Here is a 15131-nt window from a genome sequence, read left to right as displayed (position 1 = left end):
GTATTTTTTTATTCATAAATTCATAAGGGATGTATTGCCAGGTTAATAAAGAAAAAAAGTGATACATTTACCACCTTGAGAGTATACAAAGGATGAATCTAGAGTTGCGGTTTTCAATGATTTAGGATTAACAAACTTTTATTTACTTTTAAATTTGCATACACTCGTCTAGATCAACTCTGAATAAGGAAAAGAGAGATTTAGAGCCAGATTTATTTTTATTATTATGAAATTCATCTAGCAGGAAACACAAATGTAGTTATATTTTCTTATATTCTCTTTTAAATAGTCCAACTGTCTAAAGAAAGCATCTTTAAAACAAAAAAATTAGATTTGATGAACATTGAAAAATCTGAAATAAATTCTACTTTGATCACAACAAGAAATTACATTTTAACGTATATTCACACAGAAAACAGATATTTTAAATAGTACAAATATTTCATATTTTGATCCAATAAATGCAGCCTTGGTGAGCAGAAGAGACTTCCAGTATTGTGTTTAATGATCATTCAGAATGAACTGAAATGCTGTTTCAATCTTTTTGACCATCTTTACATGTAATGTCAGCAGTAAAGCATTCGCTGTATTCTGAGTTGTGGAGCCTCAGAGATCTGAACTCAGCTCTGAACAGGACATTAAATCAGAAGAGAGGAACAGAGTGAAGCTGTAGTTGTGCTGTTGATCAAACATTGGTTTCCTCACATCGTCACAGGAGAATTCATCCATCTGAACCTCAGAAACAATCACAGCTTTATCCAGGCCTGAGATGAGCGTGTGTGTGTGTGTGTGTGTGTGTGTGTGTTCCCTCGAGTGAATCTCAATCACATCACCAGATGTTAGACTGCAGATGCTCATTTAAAAACTCTTATTTCCATGTGTTTGATTCACGTGTTTTCTCTTGTGATTCGTACTTCAGAAAAGATGTTCATCCTCATGAGTTTGATTCATTTTTTTATATTGTTTTTTATATATTTTTTAAATGACATATTTTATTTTTATTTTAATGTTAAAGTTTTAGTAATTGTCTAAATAAACAAAAAATCTGTGTAGTTTTATTTATTTATTTATTTATTTTTATTAAAAATTAAAACAAGAAATATTTTATTATTATTATTATTTTTTTTTTTAGTTTAGTTTCAGTTAACCCACTCTGGTTTGATTGAACAAAGGAAGTGTTTCTTCTGTCTTTAGTTGCATGGGTTTATTTGCATGCACCATTATTTCTCCTGCTGTCTGTGATCTGTGTCCAGTTAAGAGTCACTGATCTAAAGCATTCACATATTTTCCCTCCACTGGCATTAAAACATTTCTGTAAACTCGTCGTCAAGTTCATGCATGTCTGTTTTACAGCTATGAAAAACACATTTATATGAATCATTCAAACACAGAGCAAACTAACTCTACAGAGAATCACAGCAACCCACCGCCGCATAAACACACACACACACACACACACACACACACACACACACAAACACACACACACACACACACTCAGGCCCTTCTCAATGACTGCAGGCTGAATGGTAATAAATACAGCATTAAGAGGATCTCAAACTCTGCTCCTGGATGTTTTGCTTTGATTTATTTTAGGAATTATGAAATTATTTCTTCCTGCACTGTGTTTTATTGTAAATTACATTTTAAACAAGTGTTATTTTATTATCATTATTCATTTATTTCTATGTTTTCCGTTTTCAGTATTTTGTCAGTTTTATTAGTTTTTGTCTATATACTATAGCTTTTATTCTTTTTTATTTTGGTTTTAGTTGTTTTAGTTCATATTGTTTAACTAAATATATATATATATAATGCACACACATATTTTTTAATTAAGTTTTCTTTTAAGTAACAAGCTTTTTTTTTCTATTGTTATAGCATTTTTTTGTTTTATAATAATTATATCCAACCGCTACAAAAAAAAAAATATATATATATTTTGAATTAAATTTTATTTTTATATTTTCTTTTATTTTAGGTAAAGTTTTAGTAATTTTGTCTATATTGTTTTTATTCTTTTTTAAATTTACGCTCCAGTTATTTTAGTACATCAAGTAAAACTAAATGAAAACATAATTTTTTTTTTTTCTTGGCAACTAGCTGAAATAAAGTTTATTTTTAATTCAGGTAACATTTATTTTAATTTATATATATATATATATATAGATAGATAGATAGATAGATAGAGAGAGAGAGAGAGAGAGAGAGAGAGAGAGAGAGAGAGAGAGAGAGAGAGAGAGAGAGATAGATAGATAGATAGATAGATAGATAGATAGATAGATAGATAGATAGATAGATAGATAGATAGATAGATAGATAGATAGATTTGAATCATTTGCCTTCAATGCCCCTTTTCAGAGCGCCCTTCACAATGCACGCTTCCTAATTCTTCCTAGTTCGGAGTATGGAGCGTGAATCATTTGAACCAGTTTGGGAGTTCGGAGCGTGATCGCGAATCATTTGAGTCAGTTTGGGGATCGCAAATCATTTGAATCAGTTTGGGAGTTCGGAGCTGCTTCGCGGATCATTTGAATCAATTCGAGAGTTCGGAGTGGGTTCGCGAATCATTTGAGTCAGTTTGGGAGTTCGGAGTGGGTTCGCGAATCATTGAGTCAGTTTGAGGATCGCAAATCATTTGAATCAATTCGGGAGTTCGGTGCGGCTTCGCGGATCATTTGAATCAATTCGAGAGTTCGTATAGGGTTCGCGAATCATTTGAATCAGTTCGAGAGTTCGTAGCGGGTTCGCGAATCATTTGAGTCAGTTTGTGGATCGCGAATCATTTGAATCAGTTCGGGAGTTCGGAGTGGGATCGCGAATCAATTGAGTCAGTTCGGGAGTTCAAAGCGGGTTCGCGAATCATTTGAGTCAGTTTGGGTATCGCGAATTATTTGAATCAGTTCGGGAGTTCGTAGCGGGTTCGCGAATCATTTGAGTCAGTTCGGGAGTTCAAAGCGGGTTCGCGAATCATTTGAGTCAGTTTGGGTATCGCGAATTATTTGAATCAGTTCGGGGGTTCGGAGCTGGTTCGCGAGTCAGTTTGGAAGTTTGAATGCATTACTGCAGTAGCTCTTTCTAAGGGTATTTTTTCAAAATCCTTTTGTACATTTTATTTATGTTCAGTTGTTCTTTCTAGCTCAAGCAAATGCACAAACTAATAAAAGGATTAATTATTAAGGTTGCCTGTCCTGTTGACTGCTGTATATAAAAGCCCTTCAATATAGTTGTTGTTACCTCAGGGGATGAGGGGAATCATCAAAAAAAAAAAAAAAAAAACAATTGTTTTTTTTTGTGTGGCTATAATAGAGTACCGGCACCTCTATTGGGCCACTTAAAGCACTGTATACATTAATATATATATATATATATATATATATATATATTGAATTTTAGGATTTTTATTTTTAAGATTTAGGAATTTTTATTTAATTTTGTCCATATCGTTTTGTTTATTTTTATTTAAGATTTAGTTATTTTAGTGCTCAGTTAAAATGACGTTTTAATGATTTTAGTTGTTGTTAACTATAATAACCCAGTCTTGGAGGGCCACAGAAGTCATGATTTAGATTGAGACCGTCTGCCCGGTGTCTGGGAGCGACGGATGATAATCATGCGGAGCGGCTAAAAGCAGGAACGTTTCTTCCCAGTCTGTGAGAAGCAGGGAAATTCCTGTGAGTGTCTCCGTGGCTCCGGCTGCAGTTTATAGCTCTGTTTCCACTCGCATTGAACCCAAACCACCAAATGTTCTGCAGCAGGACTTTATAGAGTTTCTTCTCAACATGCTGAGAACTCAAGTGTGTGCAACTATTCGCTCTGGTCATTGAGATCCTGAACAAACAACTGAAAACAGATACACAGACAACAGCACTACATACATATCCAGTCTAAACCATCGTGGAAAAAAGACTTCTTGCTTCTTCAATTTCATACACTAGAGTCAAAATGTTTGTTGATGTTTCAGAAAAAATTCTCTTCTGCTCACCACTGCTTTTATTTATTTTAAAAATACAGTAAAATTAGTAATATTGTGAAATATTATTGCAGTTTAAAATGACTGTTTTCTCTGTGAATCTGTGTTAAAATGTAATTTATTTCTGTGATGCTCCGCTGTATTTTCAGCATCATTCCTCCAGTCTTCAGAGTCACATGATTTTCAGAAATCAGTCTACTATTACATTTTAAATTGCAATAATATTTACATTTTAATAATTATTTGTAAATTGTAATATTAATTCTTCTTCTTCATCCTCCTCTTCTTCTTCTTCTTCTTATTATTTTACTGTAGTTTTAGATTTGGTAAGCAGAGGACACTTCTTTAAAAAACCTTACTCTTATTCATTCATTCACTAATTCAGTAATGTTTGTTTGTTTGTTTATAACCTAATAAATTACATTTTATTTGTTTATTAATATTATTTCTAATAATAATGAATTTAAATGTAATTTAAATTAATAATAATCATAGTACATTTATTTAAATTAAATTCATTTATTCAATTCAAATAATTTAATTTAATTTTAAAAAGTAATGAATAATTAAAATAAATAAATAAAATACATTTAATAAGTAAAATTTATCATAATATCAGTAATAATAAATAATATTTAAATAATAATAATGATCACTTGATCACAAATAATTCAATTCTTCTTTTGCGCCCAGAGAAAAAATGACTGGCATCCTGCAGATTTAACTAAGTATGAGTGTTGTTCTGTAAGGGTTAAGTGACTTCGCTCCTGTGTGAACATGTCTGAAACACACCCAGATCTTCATAACCCCACAGATTCACTGCACTCCTCTCAGATGATCCTCAGGAACGACGTCTTCATTCCCTTCATCATCTTCATCTTCATCTTCATCATCTTCATCATGGGGAAGCAGGTGAGACTCCAGCCTCGTATAGTCTGGGATCATCAATACAGAAGTGTGTGTGTGAAGCGTGCTGAGACTTCTTCATGAATGCAGATCTGTTGTCCATCAAGATTCCAGATTTTTTTTCTAGAATCGATACGCATTCAACCCCAAACATGCGCATGTTTTTCTGATCATCTTTCTGCGGTGGAGGTCTGTGGAGGTCTGTGGTTTTCTGCACATCATTCACACCAAACCAGAGGTTTCTGTTTCTGTTTGGAGAAATATTGCTCTAATTATGGCATGTTCAGCATTAGCGGTGATGTTTGTAATAATGTCATAGAGGAGGTCTGAAATCTGGATGAGATCAGCCTCTCAGACTCCACAGACATCAGCACACGGAAAGACTTCAGGCTAGAAATACACAAATGAACATAAACTCAGCAGAATAATGCCATTATGCGTTTTCAGTTTATTCAACAACTGACTGAGAGGCCAAGACAAATATCACATAATTATGAACATACTATGAATATAATAGTTAATGCACACCAATAAGACTTAGAAAATAAATTAATATTTTTATATCATGTTTTATTTTTTATATTATTTACAGTATGCATATATATATGTATGTATGTATATATGTGTGTGTGTGTAGTTATAGTAAATACATAAATACTATATATATATATATATATATATATATATATATATATATATATATATATATATATATATATATATATATATATATATATATATATATATAAAATTAATTGCATATTATTAATGGCAACTATGCAATGTAGAACAATATAACTTACATAATTCAATAATTCATTATGTAAATGTAAATATATATGTAAATGTTCATGACTAATTGTATTTAATGCACATTTAGATTTTTTTTGGATATAATTTATATTCAGATTTTATGTATGCAAAAAAAATTATTTCCTTCTTTTAAGTTTATAGAGTCACAGTAAACAAAAAAAATGTACATAAAAATAATATGTATTTATATAAAATATAATATTATAATAAATATATATAATATTTAAATATTATTGTTTACGTAAACTACAGTTACAGTTAACCTTACATATACTGTATGTAATATTTTTATTTATTTAAATTAAATAATATGTATAAAAAATATTGATTTAGTTTATTTATAAATTATTTATTATAGTGTCATATATCTAAAGGTAGTGCTTTGCAGAACTGTGAAAGTTGTAAAGTCAAACCAGCACAGGAAAGCGCCGCTCACTTCTTCTTCAGAAATGTGAAAGTCTAGTTATTATACACTGTTTGTAACGTGAATATTTTAATGGAGGTCAGATTGAGGAGCACTTCTCTCTACTGGTGATGGAGTGTGACGTGTGGGATGTTTTTGAAGGGTGCTTGTGAGCTCCCTCTCAGCGTTAATGTGCTCGTCTGTTGATCCCACACAGATTCACATTCTGTCCAATCACAGGAGGAGCTGCATCTGAGTGACGTGTAAAGCGACCAATCACAGTTCACTCTGAAACAGTTGACGCCACAATAACAGACTGAGTTTGACAAACATACAGTCGTGCTGGGAGATGGGCAGTGGGTTTTTCTGTATTGTAGGAGCAGAAGAAAGAGTTTTGTTCGGGTCAGTGATCTCAGAGCTCCTCACAGCCTAACGAGCCCCTGCTAATTATACAACAGCCCAGAGCCACAGAGAAACAGAGCGCATGAAGAATTCACATTCATTTACACTTTCACAACACTTGCACTGCACAGAAAACATTGCAATTCATTTATATACATATTATTTATTTATGTATTTATTAGTGTGTATAAAATATTATATAAAACATGTGTGGTTGTGTGTGTGTGTGTGGTGTGTGTGTGTGTGTGTGTGTGTGTGTGTGTGTGTGTGTGTGTGTGTGTGTGTGTGTGTGTGTGTGTGTAAAAAACACATGAATCACATTAATGAATATGCAAATACTTTTCAAAACACTTCTACAGAAAGCATTACAAATATTTGGCAAAATACATATTGCACATAAAGCATATAAATGTATATATTCATATGTAATATGCATGAAAATTTCAAATATAATATATTAAAATATTATAAATGTAAGTCATATGCAAATGTAACTTCAAAATATGTAATAGACTGCACACAAAGCATATATGTGTATCTGTGTGTAAACGTAATATAACAATTAGTAAATAATATGAATATTCACATATATTCATATTCATTTATAATACGACATTTATCATATGTAAATGTAACTTTAAAATATGCAAACAATTGCACACAAAGCATAATGTGTTATACTTTTTAAATATTATATAAAAAATAATTACATATATGCACATATATATTCAAATGCATGTAAATGTATTGTTAAAATATGTAAAAAAAATAGCTTGGAAGGAATAAAATATAATATATGCATATATATTCATATAGATAAATATAGCTTAATATATATTTATAATTGCACAGAAAGCATTGCAATTCAAATGTCTTTTCACAAAATGATTCATTTTCGTACAGTGTATTTTCATATTAGTCAGCTGTGTATTAAAGTATGTTTATACAAGCATCCTCTTACACATGCAACAATACCAGACTCTAGCAATCATTAGTGAGTGTTGCTGGTGTGAATCAGTGTTTCTGTGCTGGTTTTAGCTGCTCTGTTAATGTTAATGCTAATGTTCTCTGATGAAATGCTTGGGCCTGGTCACACATGATATGACCATCAGCAGTCCTTTGTTGTGAGAGATGGAGGCGTGTCCAGGCCGACAGCATGTCTGTTCGAGGGGTTCCCTGCATGCAGTAATGCACGATGATGCTGCACGCTTCACGCTCGCATGAACACACACACACACACACACACACAGCAGCGCTTCATTGTCCTTCACATGCGTCTGTCTGGACATCAGCTCTGTTCTGCTCAGTAGCTGTTTACTCGTGGAAACTCAGCTGAGATTCACTGTAAGTCTCTCTGAATGTCTTTACTAGTGTGTTGTTTTGTCCTTTTAATTGATGACCTACTTATTTAGTCAGTTATGGTTGAGCAGCTGATGATGTCGGTGACCAGCGCTCATGAGATCTGAATAGAGAACTCTTTCTGGAAATGTGATGATGTAGTTTATTAAGTTATTGAAGTTTGCATTGCATTTAAAAGAACAAGTGATTATTTATTAAAAGTGTCCACATGCTTTTGGAAAAGCTAATCGTGATTTCCAGGGCCTGGAAAAGTTTTTGAAATTAATTAAATATATATATTATTTATATATATAATTTATTGTAACAATATACAGTGTGCTTTTTATCGCTATCATTATTTTTCTAGTAATGCTCAACTTAAAAAAATATTTAAGCTAAAAATGTTCTTTGTGAATGCATTTATTTTTACAATGCAATAATATTGTGAGGTTTGTGAAACTAAATTGAAGAAATGTAAAAGGAAAAGAGTAACTAAATAAAAATAAACTTATCTGAAAATAAGTCTTTAAGATAAAAATAAATATAAAATATAATATTTAAATATGAAATAATAAATTAAGTGGCTTTTACTGTAAAAATATACATTATTTTTAATGCATTTTTATGTATATATATATATATATATATATATATATATATATATATATATATTCACATTGTCACATTGTCATGCAAGTAAACAAATTAAATATTTTTTATTTTTAGTGCTCAAGAGTTTAAATAACTTATTTTACATATTTATTATGTAATTAATAATTAGCGTTCTAATAACTCACAAACACACTGCAGATCCTACATTAAGCCCAGTTTGAGAAACCCTCATTTAATCAATTTGTAGTGCATTTTATGATGTTGCCATCAAAAATGTAATATATTTTCTTTCTCTTTGCTGTTTTATATCAATATGTTATGTTTATTAATGGTATGTTTAAAACAAGTTACATAAAAAGTAATCTAAACATGGTCAGAATGTACTGTATTAACTAAAATGAGTAACCTAGATTACATTACTAACTAAAGTTTTCATCATGTAATCTGTAATGGACTACAATTTGTAAGTAATCTAGCACTATATACAGTACTATAACATATATATTAGGGCTGTCAAAACTAACATGTTAATTATGCAATTAATGCATGCTTTGGCTTATATAATGCATTAGATCAATATGAACATGTTATCAAGCACAATAAGATGCAAAAGAGGCACAGATAGCACTTCAGATAGCATAACAGAGCTTCAACAACAACAAAAACTCATAATTATGTCAAATTGCTAAATGTTTTTGGCAAGTGACCTTGTAAGTACAGTCTTAAATGAGTTCAAAACTAAATGATCATAAAGAGACGAGCTAAAACCAAATGTACATCAGGATTTAAAGAGACAGTGCTGCTTTTAAAGTCAAACCTGCTGCAGTCTGTCATTAATGGAAATCACAGAACTAAAAAATTTAATTATTTGCTATTCTTCGCCAATGAACTTTTGTGGATAGAATAAAGATGAATCAATATTACATTTTGTAGTCAATGTAAAGATTGTTTTATGTTCACTTATAATAATTAATAAAGTTCTTGTTATATATTTTTAAAACCCATTCAATGTTAAAAAAAAATTTGTCTATTACTGAAATTCATTGCTTGCAAGGTTTGGAAACACTGCATTAATTAAGTAGAGTCACACAAATGTGCACATGCTCATAATTCTGTGATGTAAACATTGTCAAATACAGTATGCATTGCATTTAAATGGCTTGTTTATTGACAGTTGTACAAGCTCACTGCCTAAAGGAATATTTTCTGTTGATTTGAAACGGTCAGGTCCGTCTTTTGATGTATAATTCAAGCGTGCTAAATTAATAATGCTTAGCATTTGTTATTGGAGCACTGAATGGCATAGCTTGGGAATCGCTGGCAGGAGGGCAGAGCGGCGTTTGGCAGAGAAGACAGAGATGAGTTTAGCATACAGTCATTCACTTCTGCTGCTGCTGCTGCTGCTGGCAAACACTGAATACAACTGTTGTCAATGCAATATGATCCTCTCTCAGGGCCGCTTCATCACCGCCAGCAAATAACTTTCATTTGCAAACATGCATGGATTTTACATCAGTGTTTATAATAATCATGACAGAAAATGAAAGGAGGGACACGTATTAAACTGATAGTTTTACTCTGAGATTGAACTTGTTTTTCAGTTAAGTGTCACTTAAGAAGAAGAGATTATTTCTATTTAAACTAGACGTGGAAAGTTTGATCAACACCGGCCTGAAAAGGTTTATAAAAGCCCCGTGGAGTGACAACTTTTACAATAGCTGTTAAAGTGTTTCGGTGGTTGCTAGGGTGCAGTTGCTAATGTGTTCTGCATGGCTCTACAAACCCTGTGGAGTTTGAAAACGTGTCTTTCTGGGCCACTGCTAAAGGTATTATATGTGTTTCCTATGCAGTTGCTAGGGTTTTTGCTAAGGTGTCTCCAGGCAGTAGCAAGGGCGGTTGGTTGGTGCTCGCTAAGGTTTTGCTAAACAATTACTATGTTCTGGATAGTTGCTAAAGAAGTTTATAAAGTGTTCCAAATAATTGGTTGGCCAGTGCTAAAGTATTCATAATGGACTTCTAAGGAGGTTGCTAAGGAATTGAAAGATGGTTGTTAAGCTGTTGCTAAAAAGTTACTAATGTAATTGACTAATTTGTCATAAGATATTACTCTCTCGCCTTGCAGAAGTTGGCATCTCAGGTTCTGCATTATCCTGGTTCTCCTCATATCTCACAGACAGGCAATAATTACTCTTACTGTCTTGCTCAAACAAGGAGTTCCCCAGGGCTCAGTTCTCGGACCATTATTATTCATCCTTTATATTCAACCTCTTGGCCAAATAATTAATCGTCATCATTTTAACTACCACTGTTATGCTGATGACATCCAGATACAGTACAGACCAAAAGTTTGGACACACCTTCTCATTCAAAGAGTTTTTTTTTATTTTCATGACTATGAAAATTGTAGATTCACACTGAAGGCATTGAAACTATGAGTTAACACATGTGGAATTATATATGGAATTATATACATAACAAAAAAGTGTGAAACAACTGAAAATATGTAATATTCTTGGTTCTTCAAAGTAGCCTCCTTTAGCTTTGATTACTGCTTTGCACACTCTTGGCATTCTCTTGATGAGCTTCAAGAGGTCGTCACCTGAAATGGTCTTCCAACAGTCTTGAAGGAGTTCCCCGAGAGATGTTTAGCACTTGTTGGCCCTTTTGCCTTCTGTCTGCGGTCCAGCTCACCCCTAAACCATCTGGATTGGGTTCAGGTCCGGTGACTGTGGAGGCCAGGTCATCATCACTCTCCTTCTTGGTCAAATAGCCCTTGATGCCTTCAGTGTGACTCTACAATTTTCATAGTCATCAAAATAAAGAAAACTCTTTGAATGAGAAGGTGTGTCCAAACTTTTGGTCTGTACTGTATATACTGCTTGTCAACCAGATTCTACCCAGTCGATGGCATCCTTATCTTCATGTGTCAGTGAGTAAAAGGATTGGCTACATTCCAATTTTCTCAGTCTGAACTTGAATAAAATAGAAATTTTAATAATTGGTCCCCCATCTCTAATAATAAAAAAAAGAGATGTTTCTAGCATTGACCTTGATGCTATTAACCTATTTTTCCATCAGCTACTGTTAGAAACTTAGGTGTCACTCTAGACCCATCACTAACCTTTGCCACATTAGTAAACTCTCCAAAGCTGCTTTTTTTTGTCGAATTGCCCAACTTCGTCCTTTTCTCAGTAGAAAAGATGCGGAGTAATTAGTGCATGCATTTATTACCACTCGCCTAGACTATTTTAACGCTTTGTTCTCCAGCTTACCAGCGATCCATTGTTCGTCTGCAAAAAATGCTAAATTCTGCAGCCAGATTATTAACTGCAACAAAAAAATCTGCTCACATCACCCCTATCTTATTTAATCATCACTGGTTTCCTGTATCTATTCGTGTGCAATACAAAATTCTTCTGCTCACCTTTAAGACACTTAAAGGTCTTGCTCCTTCCTATCTTTCTGACCTACTCTCTTCTTATATACCTTCTCACACACTCCAGTCTCCTAATTCTTAACTTCATTCTGTACCGAGGTTCGGCCTATCTTCAATGGGCGGCAGGTCCTTTTCCGTTATTGCACCAAAACTTTGTAATTGACTTCCCCTGACACTCAGAACAGTCACCTCTTGTAGTGAATTCAAGTCAAACCTTAAAACCTATTTGTTTAATCAACACAATCACTAATTTACATGTGTATTTGTCCGTTTTGTTTTCCATTTTTATGTCTTCAATCAGTGCTTTAAGTGGCCCAAAAGAGGTACCGGTACTCTATTATAGCCAAAAAATATATATATTTTCTGTTTTTTTTTTTTTCTGTTTTTTTTGATGATTCCCCTCATCCCCTGAGGTAACAACAACTATATTGAAGGGCTTTTATATACAGCAGTAAACAGGCAACCTTAAAAAATTAATCATTTTATAAGTTTGTGGATTTGCTTGAGCTAGAAAGAACAACTGAACATAAATAAAATGTGCAAAAGGATTTTGAAAAAATACCCTTAGAAAGAGCTACTGCATTACTGCATTCAAACTTCCAAACTGACTCAAATGATTCGCGAACCAGCTCCGAACTCCGGAACTGACTCAAATGAATCACGCTCCCCAAACTTACTCAAATGATTCGCGAACCCGCTTTGAACTCCCGAACTGACTCAAATGATTCGCGAATCCGCTTTGAACTTCTGAACTGATTCAAATGATTCGCGTTCCCCAAACTGACTCAAATGATTCGCGAATCCGCTTTGAACTCCCGAACTGACTCAAATGATTCGCGATCCCACTCCGAACTCCCGAACTGTTTCAAATGATTCGCGATCCACAAACTGACTCAAATTATTCGCGAACCCGCTTTGAACTCCTGAACTGATTCAAATGATTCGCGAACCCTATACGAACTCTCGAATTGATTCAAATGATCCGCGAAGCCGCTCCGAACTCCCGAATTGATTCAAATGATTTGCGATCCCCAAACTGACTCAATGATTCGCGAACCCGCTCCGAACTCTCGAATTGATTCAAATGATCCGCGAAGCCGCTCCGAACTTTCGAATTGATTCAAATGATCCGCGAAGCAGCTCCGAACTCCCGAACTGATTCAAATGATTCGCGAACCCGCTTTGAACTCCCAAACTGATTCAAATGATTCGCGAACCCTATACGAACTCTCGAATTGATTCAAATGATCCGCGAAGCCGCTCCGAACTCCCGAACTGATTCAAATGATTTGCAATCCCCAAACTGACTCGAGAACCCGCTCCAAACTCCCAAACTGATTCAAATGATTCGCGAACTCGCTCCGATTTCTCGAACTGATTCAAATGATCCGCGAAGCTGCTCCGAACTCCTGAACTGACTCAAATGATTCGCGATCCCGCTCCGAACTCCCAAACTGGAGGTGGTATGCTCAAGAGCTATATTTGGAATTGGCTGTGCATACCAGCCCACTTAAAGCACTGTCTTCAATACATAATCTGTGTAATATGCAACTGCATTATGTGCATTGGGCAAATATCCATTGATATTTTTTCTTGTTATCAATTTTTGTTGCTTTGGTGTACAATGTTCAGCGTCCCTGAGCACAAGAAAGGCGCAATATAAATGAAACATATCATTATTATTATTATTATTTGTTATAAATGATAATGATAAATGTTGCAGAACAGAGCCGAATACATTGAGTGCAGCTGGTGAATATCTCGTCAGGTCTGGAAATAAACTCTGCATTGCATTTGAAGGCGCTGACTTTAGAAGCTCAGCAGATCCAGTGCTGGTGAACCCATCTGAGGCTGGGACTAGTTTACATGTAACCTGCAGTAGACGAGTCTCTTGCTTTGGCCCAAACTCCTCAATGTCTCCAAAAGTGAAGGAGTCTCAGGTTTTACACGACTGCCAAGATGTGTAGCAGATGCCCGCAGAGCGCCATGGCAACAGCTGGCATGACAAGCATGCAATGGATTTAAAGGAGCAGTTCACCCCAAAAGACCTTACTCAAAAAGACCTTACTCACTCTTATTACTTCTGTGGGATATTTTACAGGAGTTCAATATACGATGTAACAATTCCAGATTTTAAGTATAGAAATATTCCTAGTAAATTGAAAATTTGTGTCACATACTACAAAACAACTTTTTTTCAATCTTATATTTAGCTGGAATATCTTTCTTTCATCTTTAAATCATAAAAAATGGAGCAGAATCTGCACTCAAAAGATTTATGTATTTGTATTGCATATAAACTGTACATTCTTTTGAATTATGTAGTTTTAAAATAAACAAACTACAATTAACTTTATAGTTATAAATACTCTAAATGAAACAGGTAGTACTAATAAACTGGATGTGTTTTAAATACACAATAACCATATCAAAATATATTTCACAATGTGTTTCAAGGGCAAATAATAAAGAATAAAATGCATAAAAAAACATTTCCAATCTTACAGTAATCAAAATGTAACTACTATATATCAAAACTAGATTTATAATGATTTAATTATGTTTATTTTTTATAAATTTTGTACATTTGTTCTTTGGAATATTGTATATGTTATTTGCTGATGCTGATTTGGTGATATATTTGAGCAAATATAGGTTTGGCAATGGCATTAAGTTTTTTTTATGCAATTCAAATACATGCATTGGCTCTGTTGAGCATTCTGGGTACAAATTGGTTAAAAAAGCCCCATTGCTCTTCACTCTTGAAGTCGACTACTCACACTGAGTCAGTTTTCACGGCCTGTTTTAAAGTGAATGCAGCCTGGCATGATTTCCATGCAAATGAGCGCTGGGAATGAGAGGCGTTATTTAGACGCTGCCCTCATGCTGTCAGGTCCTTCTAACCTTGTTTTAATGCTTTTGTCCTAATTAGCAAGTGTCTGTGACTGCAAACGCCTCCCTCCACTTTGAGTGGCAGTTTCGCCGGGCGACGGGGGGAAATTTACTTCTAAAGTGTCCAGAGACAAAAATACAGAGACAAAAGCTCAGGGCTTGAAGGAAGGCGTTTGGATCCGTCCTCACCAGCATGATTTGCCAGTAGAGCTGGAGGGAAAATATCACATTTAGCATCTGGTTCTTAAGGTGCTCGAGGAAGGCGTCTCAGAAATGGCCAAACGCTGGGTCTCAGACTGGTGAGGAGGGATTGTTTGCTGCTTTCTGCTTGCTGTGTTTCAGTGGCTGATTGTTTG

The 15131-nt window shown here is 34.1% G+C and overlaps 1 protein-coding gene across 1 annotated transcript in view; it reads left to right on the top strand.

The window, feature by feature from the left end:
• The first annotated feature begins 7761 nt into the window (after positions 1 to 7761).
• Positions 7762 to 15131, top strand: part of mid1 (midline 1) — a 47905-nt gene continuing 40535 nt past the window's right edge. Inside the window, exon 1 of the mRNA XM_052565109.1 lies at positions 7762 to 7841. The gene's annotated coding sequence lies outside the window, so the exon portion shown is untranslated. The remainder of the gene's footprint in view (positions 7842 to 15131) is intronic.

This window comes from Carassius gibelio, chromosome B9 (genome assembly GCF_023724105.1).
Source record: "Carassius gibelio isolate Cgi1373 ecotype wild population from Czech Republic chromosome B9, carGib1.2-hapl.c, whole genome shotgun sequence".
NCBI classification, from domain to species: Eukaryota; Metazoa; Chordata; class Actinopteri; order Cypriniformes; family Cyprinidae; genus Carassius; species Carassius gibelio.
The sequence above is the reverse complement of the archived record's forward strand: the minus strand, read 5'-3'. Positions and strand labels throughout refer to the sequence as shown.